The following is an 8330-nucleotide window of genomic DNA, read 5'->3' as shown; positions in this document are numbered from 1 at the left end:
TATTAAATAAGTTAGGTGAGAGAATACTTTTAATGGAGACATACGGACATGGAACACATTATTAGTATTAACTAGTACGTGGCTCGCGCCATCGCACGTCGTACGTGGGCCAGCAATAGATAATTTTTACTGGGATGTGGTACATGGACATGTCAAAAGATAAGCTATGAAGCTAGAAACATAATACATTATTATATACAACTTTACATACAAGCATGTAGTGTTACTGTGGTCATAGATTATGTAAGCACAGTGTGGTATAACATAGTGACATAGTAGGAGAAAGAAATAGATAAGGTCCCATGTACACACGGAGTCACTGTTTCTCAATGATCTTGGCAGTCTTAATTTTAAATTTGAGCATAAACAGTACCATGATATTGATAAACAAGCTGAGGGAGCAATTCCACATCACCACTAATCTTTGAATATACATACAAATAAATATATATGGCTGACAATATGGTGATAACATCAGTATGGCATAAGAAAATGTGAACATATTTGGTTTCTCTGAGTTCTAAGATGCAGGCGTTGGCCTCTTTATTTTTGTCAGTGTTTATGAACTCTTGGCATCCTTCTATGTCAGCGAGTTGTACACTTGGAGGAGGAACCTGTAATCATAGATATTTGCTTTATTCTTTAATATGTTGCATGAACACGAATCATTAGGCAAAACATATCATTTTGCACACATATTTAACTAAATAGCTAGGAAAACACTAAGTAGGATAGCTTACTGAGGAAAGCCAACCCAAAACACCACATCTGCTTTCTTCTCTACATATGTGGGCCCATGAGCATCCAAACCCTAGCATAATATAATAGTAGGATTAAGCGGGCATGAAATCAATAGAAGGAACATATATGCTTGATTAGTATTACCATACTCTACTAACGCAGTGTCCTTGTTATGCATCTTATTGCAGCTTTCGTTATGAGGAACAGATCATTGGCTGAACATCTAGAGCCCTTGCATAATATATTTGGGCTAATTAACCATGCAACCAACAAAAAGAAGATATGGATGATTATCTACTATTACTTGGTTATCTAAATTACTTCCAGGAGGCAACACCATTATTATCCACATTGCTGTAGGATCAGAAGGCAGATACATATCACTACGTAGACCCTATTGATGTAGACCGTGGTCTATATGCTCTGTAGAAAAGATCCAAACTAAATAAGCGACAACCTATTTGATTTTGCTAAACATGTAGTGCTCCTCCTACAGGAACCGAAAGAAGTGAAGAACATGCGGTGCCAACACATATTCCAAAGATACTGATTAACACTTTGGAGCTACAAACTGAGTGGCCAATGTATTAAAAGATAGGACATCTTTGAACAAGAAATCACTGCACTGTAAAATTTTAGTAAATTTCACTAACCACTGTGTTCAATACCACGAAGGTATATGTAACTCAGTTAGCTAACAACATGAACAGTGCACAGCAAATTGCATATTTGAGCTCAAATTTATTTTTAAAACATACATAAGTAGGATCGCTAAAAGTATATTAAAGAAAGTTGTATGCAAGCACAGCTCAATTCTTCAGTCATCAATATCATTTTGTCCTTGCTCATGCAGAACTGTAATAGATTCATATGTGTAGCATAATGGATTATTTGCACTTTGCACTAACATGTACTGGTTGGACTGTACTATTTCCCTGAAATTAGCTCAGCATACCATCTTGCTCCCCAAAAGACGTAGAACTCAATGAAGCATCTCACCTCGAAAGCCGCAGGACAAGAAAAGCACCCAACAAAACAGCCTGACATGGCCGCCCACGGCCACCGCGCACACCGCATCCCACGCGGCCTGCAGCGTCTCGGCACCCGGCACCGGGCAGACAAGCAGCGGGAGCAACTCGGCGTGGCTGGCACCCAAGACGGCGGCCACAGGCACCGGAGGACCAACGTCGACCTATCGAGGTCGAGTGACGGTGCCGGCGCACCTAGGCAGCCCTCTCTCATCGTGTGGCCGGCGCGGCCATCCCCCATGCCACCGTCGTCCAGGGCTCCCCAGGCTTCACTGTTGGTGGTCTACACAGATCTGGTGGGGAAAAGACCGGATCCGGCCATTGAGGCCCCGGATCGACCCTAGCAAAGAAGGCCGACAAGCACAGATCGACGCTGCACCCTGGCACCGACGAGGGAAAGGGAGGACAGTAAGGTAGGGAGGCCACATTCACCTGTGTCTTCTCACGCCCGAGCCGACGAGCGCTGGGGGGCCGTGGCAGAGGTGCCGCATGGGGCCTAGCCACGCCGGGGAGGTAGCGCCGGCCACGCAACGCCGCTGCAAGGGGCGCCGCCCGCGCCAGAGGGCGCCGGGCCCGCACGGCCACGCCGAGGGGCGGGGCAGGCCCGCGCCGCCACGCCTACGCCGCCACTGGAAGAGGGAGAGGGAGGGATGAAGGAAAGAGCAGATCTACGGCTGATGAGGGAGGAGCGAAGGCAGCGCCGCGGCGGGCGACAGAGGGGACGAGGGGGTGAATGAGGATGAGGACGGGCACAACAAAGAGATGGTGAGTAAATGATGGAAGGCTCCATACCACACAAAATAGAACAGTAGAGAAAACGAAATCTGAACGTGGAAGCAGCGATCCAACGGGACAAAATCAATTTGCTACCGTGGCTATCGTGGTTGGCGGCCAAAGCAAACTGGTTTGATATATAGAGACACTGGACGTGTCCATGTTGTGGACACAGAAGAAAAAAAAATCCAGCTAGAGCTCTGCTATTAAGAGTTATGGGCTTACTATATTTCTACCCACGAGTATGTGAAACTGTTTGTTCTGAATTATTTTTTAATGAACTCTATTAACATAACATAAATTACATGCTTATAACGCTGAGAGGCTGCCTACAGCGAAGAAAAGAAAAACAAACACCACCACCACCGTCACCCCAATAACTAAAACTTAATGGTTCGTATTAACTGTATGAATGTATAGTTGATGAAAATACTTTTCTATAATAATTCTTAACCACATATTGATATTGTATTTGTTTCTCATACAATAAAGAATGCACATCATGTCACAATAAAACAACTGTTGAAAATACCTGAGGAAGCCAATTGATATCAGGCACCTAGCACAGCGTCAACCACATTCATTCAAGGTCCCAATTATTAATGCAAAACCTACCGAAAGAAATCTATCTTCACAACCACATTCATTCTAGGTCCGTAGGCATATGGTTAATGCTTGTAGGATTGTTGAAAGGATTTAATGGACGGCTATAGACTGTGAATAACCTATTTAAAATTTCTTAAAAACACAAACAGTAGGCACTAATGTTAAACACAAAAATGATCCCTAATAGGAACTAGAAGCCTAACCTAGCACTTCAAAGCAAGCCTTCCGCATACAATTCTAGTAGCAAGAAGAATAACAAGCACTACCCCGGAACACACAATCACACTCCTGGGTCTTAACCTCTCATCACTACTAGAAAACAAGATGGCAATGGGCAAGTGGCATTGTTGGGGCTTGCCTATCACTGACAGTTACTCTAACCCGGCAGCGAGCCACTGCTAGTTCTAGAACCTGGCAGTGATAGGTGATAAAAAGATAGAAAACTGTTGGCAGTGGGGCAAGTGCCAGTGTTGGGGCTTGCCTATCACTGTTGCTTACTCTAACCCGACAGTCATGAGTCACTACCAGAAATGGAGCCATTGCCAGTTCTAGAACTTGGCAGTGATAGGTGATAAAAAGATACAAAATACGTATTTTTAAGATACAAACTCAAGCGCACATACCAGATGAGCTATGACACACATGTAACTATGCAGCCGATGCTATTCTTTTAACTACACATTTTTTTTAATTTTGTATTATATATTTGACACTCAAAGTAATCTTAAATGAAATGGTTGTTAACTGCAAAGTTGTAGATCTCATTGAGTACTGCAAGTTTGATGTTGACTTTGTCTCCATTCGATATTGTTAATCATGTCAAATATGATCCAAGAACATATATTGAATATTTCAAACTTCGAAAATATCTCAAATTAAAAAGCCATCAACAACAAAGTTTAGATCTCTTTAAACTCTACAATTTTAATATAAAGTTTATTTTAATCTAATCTCTTATGAAAAAGTATAATTTTATTATGCAAAGCAGTTATCACTGGCGGTTCAAGCCACGAGCGTGGACCTATCACTGTCTGTTCGTGGCTTCAACCAGCAATGATAGTATCATGTCTATCACTGCTGGTTAAAGCCATGAACCGGTACTGATAGTCCACCAATTACTGCCGGTTGTGCTATCATTGTCGATTGAAACCACAAACCGACAGTGATAGTACGACAGTGATTATGAATTCTGGCATAGTGAAGCTAAGCATTATAGCACTCAATGTAAGCTACTCGAATGATGCTACTCAACTAATTGAGCTACACAAGGTAAGCAACTAGTCGAATTATTCTACTCAACTAGTCAAGGTACTATTCACAATCGGAGACAGCTTCTTTGCCGAGTGCCTCAGGCACTCGGCAAAGGCCGATATACTCTCGGCAAATCCTTTGCCGAGTGTTACACTCGGCAAAGGGCGCTCGGTAAACAGTTTATCGGCAAAGACCTCTTTGCCAAGTGCACTTTATCGGGCACTCGGCAAAGACTTTGCTGAGTGCCAATCCGACACTCGGCAAAGAAAAGTGGCCGTGACGGTGAGCGCCACCGCGGCGGCGGCTTTGCCGAGTGCCAAGGTCAAGCACTCGGCAAAGGTCCTCGCTTTGCCGAGTGTCGTTGACTTAGACACTCGGCAAAGGTGGTCACTTTGCCGAGTGCCGCCGGAAAGACACTCGGCAAAGTATGTAATGTTTGCCGAGTGCCTATCCCGTGGCACTCGGCAAATCTCTGATGTTTGCCGAGTGCAACGGCCTTTGCACTCGGCAAAGCTTGTTCCTAGATAGTTCCTAGGTAGTCACTTCGCCGAGTGTCATGGCCATTGCACTCGGCAAAGTGACTGAAAAAACCTTTTTTATTTGTTTTTTACATCTCATCCAAACAAACAGAAGATATATATAACAAATATCACCAACATCACATATATATCATCAACAGCACATATATATCACCAACACCATATATATATCACAAACGTCTCATGTCTCACAATATATCACAAATAAGTTCACAGGTAATCCAAGTGCTCCATCATCTTCAACCACAATTGCAAAAAGAAGTATCATTAACAACCACAAGTATCATCACTGATTTGGTGAAGGATTCACTGAAGCCTGAGGATTGTTCGATGTCGCCGATTGATTCTGCACAAAGGAGAAGAGATTGCATGTGTGAGACAAGATAAATATATACCATACATGAATAAAACTTTCATACTCCACTAGGTTTGACCGTAAGCATGAACATACAAACTAAAATATTTATACTCATAGGAGTAGAATCGTGAGGAGGTGGATGTGGAGCGAATAGCGAATAGCGCCAAGACTTTGCATGTACTGAAGAATCTCCGCCATCCTCCGCTGCTCGGCCTCCCGCTCGGCCTCCACCCTCTCGATCTTTGCCTGCATCTGCTCCCGTATCCTCCTCTCTTGTTCCAGCTGGGCCTACAATATATTCACCCCCAATGTTACAATAATGCAAAGGAAAGGTATGAAAAAACCAATGAACGACGAATAAACTAGGAATAACCTCGACTGCCTCCACCCGGTGGTGTGAAGTGTCCTACCGAGGTCGTATGGCCGGGCTCCTGCTCGTGCTGCTTGCTCGAATTTGGGAGAGACTAGGAGTAGCGGCCGAGTCGATTGCGCCGTCGCCAATCCAGTACCGCCCATGCTTCTTGCCTCCTCCCACCCTCATGATGACTTCTCCATCAAGGTCCTCGGTGCTCGGATCGTACTCTGACCCATGGACCTCCCTTGCCATCGATGTGTACTCACTAAGGCGGTTGTGGATGGTCGCATTGTTGTACACCTCGGGCCCTTGTCAGGAATGTCCATGATTGTTGCCCAAAGTGCCTCGATGACATTCTTTTCATTGTGCATTATATCAATGTTGTGTGGAAGGAGAAGGTCATCAAAATAGGGGAGCCAAGTCAAGCCCAACTTATGAGTCCACATATGTTGCTCTCCATATCCCACAAAACCACCTTCTGGATTGACCATGAGGCCATCTATCTGTTCACGAACCACGGCACCAGTCATTATCGGTGGTGCAGGGTCTGTCACTATGACACCTTTCATAAAGTTCTTGATGTCCCATCTAAATGCATGGTCAAGAGGGATGAATTGTCGATGTTTGTCGAACGATGAATACTTACCACCCTTCTGCAACCAAATGAACCTCAGACCTTCATTGCATACTGGACATGGAAACTACCCGCGAACACACCAGGCGTAGAATATCCCATACGCCAGGAAGTCATGCAGGGAGTAGTGGTACCAAACATGCATTTTGAAGTTTTTCTTTGTATCTCGGTCGTATGTCCATACCCCTTCCTCCCAAGCACGGACCAATTCATCAATCACAGGCTCCATGAACACACCCATATTATTCCCTGGGTGTCCAGGAATTATCAACGACAAGAATACATTCTGTCGTTGAAAGCATACGCCGGGGGGGGGGAGATTGAGGGGGATAACGAACACGGGCCAACATGTGTATGGGGCAGCCATCATTCCATAAGGATTGAACCCATCTGTTGCCAGCGCAACACGTACATTACGAGACTCTTTAGCTTTCTCATGATGAATGCCATCAAAGTGGGTCCATGCTTCACCATCGGATGCATGTACCATCCTGTCAGGATTGTATCATTTGCCATTTTTGTGCCATGTCATCTGTTTCGTGGATTCCTTGGTCATGTATAGCCGTTGGATCCTCGGTATGAACGGAAGGTCCCATAGGATTGTCACGGGAATGTCAAGCTGCCTCTTCTGGCCATCACCAGAATCTACCTCCACGAACCTAGAGGATTTACACTTTGGACAGTACTTTGCTTCCACGTATTCTTTCCTAAATAGGACGCAATCCTTCGGGCAAGCATGTATCTGCTCATACGGCATCTTAAGTGCACGAAGGAGTTTTTGTGACTCGTGCATGCTCTTTGGCAGAAGGTGACCCTCCAGAAGCAGGCTGCCAATAACTGTCAACATACCATCGAAGGTGTCTCGACTCAGGCTATACTGGGACTTTAACGCCATTATGCGTCCAATGGCATCTAGTTGAGAAACCTTTGTCTGGCCGTGAAGGGGTTTCTGTGCCGCAGCAAACATGTCATAGAACGCCTTTGCGGTTGCCTCTAGCTCCTCCTCCGTATGTCCTTCAACGAACTATGCCTCGTGATAGTTATTTAACATGTCTGCTACCCCGGCATCAGCATCATAATCCTCGACGCGTGGTCTCACCACCTCATCTCTCATACGATCGGCTTTACCATGGTAGACCCACCTGGTATAGTCTGCCGTAAATCCATTCTTCCAAAGATGTTCCCCCATGACCTTCTTCGTTTGTCTTTTCCTGTTTGCACATTTGCTGCAGGGACAACAAATTTTACTCGCTCCTTTAGCAGCCACGCCAAATGCCCATTCCAAGAAAGCATCGGTCTTGTCGATCCATTCATTGGTTACCTGACCTTGACTTGCGCGGCCCGTGTACATCCACTCACGGTCCTCCATCCTCTAACATATATAGCGCCGAGCAATATAAACATCAATTGCATCTACACGACGTTCCTACTATCTAATAGGTGATGATAGGTCCTAATCCCACACGAGGATGTGTAGGTGGGGTTAGTTTCCATGCTCTACTCCTATCTGAGACAGAATTTCGGTAGCACCTCCCCGCTCTTCTCCAAATACACATCCTGCCCGGGAGAGTGTGTATCCGGAGAACAACAGGGAGATGATGCTGAAACTCTGTCTCGGATTGGAGCAGACCATGGAAATTAACCCCACCTACGCATCCGCGGGCTGTCCAAAAAATGTGGACAATTCGAAACAGATACGGTTTTAGATATGGAAATATCTGCATATTTTAAACCGTATCTCTTTCGAACGGGAGACGCCTAACTGGGTTACGTGATCTACGACCATGATACAGAAAGAGGGGTTATACCTAGGGTGGCGGTGGAGTCTGGCTAGCGGGGCCGTGGCGAGTCGGTGCAGTGGCGAGGCGACGCGGTGCAGGCAGACCTGCAGCGGCGAGGAAGACGATCAGGGTCACCGAGGTACTCCGGCTCTGCTCCGACGGGCTCTTCTCTACAAAAAAAGAAACATAAAACTGTCAATACAAAATTTCGGCAGCACCTCCCCTGCACGGTGAGGTTTCCAAAACATGCAAGAAACCAACGG

General features: G+C 45.3%; 1 long non-coding RNA gene and 1 pseudogene across 1 annotated transcript; both read right to left on the bottom strand.

The window, feature by feature from the left end:
- Positions 1-404: 404 nt before the first annotated feature.
- LOC136499029 (uncharacterized) lies at positions 405-2532 on the bottom strand. The gene is made up of 3 exons (XR_010769864.1): positions 1741-2532; positions 741-811; positions 405-614 (listed from the first exon to the last, which is right to left on the bottom strand). It is a non-coding gene; the product is annotated as an uncharacterized lncRNA (long non-coding RNA).
- A 2876-nt stretch (positions 2533-5408) lies between these two features.
- On the bottom strand, positions 5409-7655 carry LOC136499578 (uncharacterized; annotated as a pseudogene).
- Between the last annotated feature and the right edge of the window lie 675 nt (positions 7656-8330).

This window comes from Miscanthus floridulus, chromosome 13 (genome assembly GCF_019320115.1).
Source record: "Miscanthus floridulus cultivar M001 chromosome 13, ASM1932011v1, whole genome shotgun sequence".
NCBI lineage: Eukaryota > Viridiplantae > Streptophyta > Magnoliopsida > Poales > Poaceae > Miscanthus > Miscanthus floridulus.
Note: the sequence above shows the minus strand (reverse complement) of the source record. Positions and strands in the feature narration are given on the sequence as shown.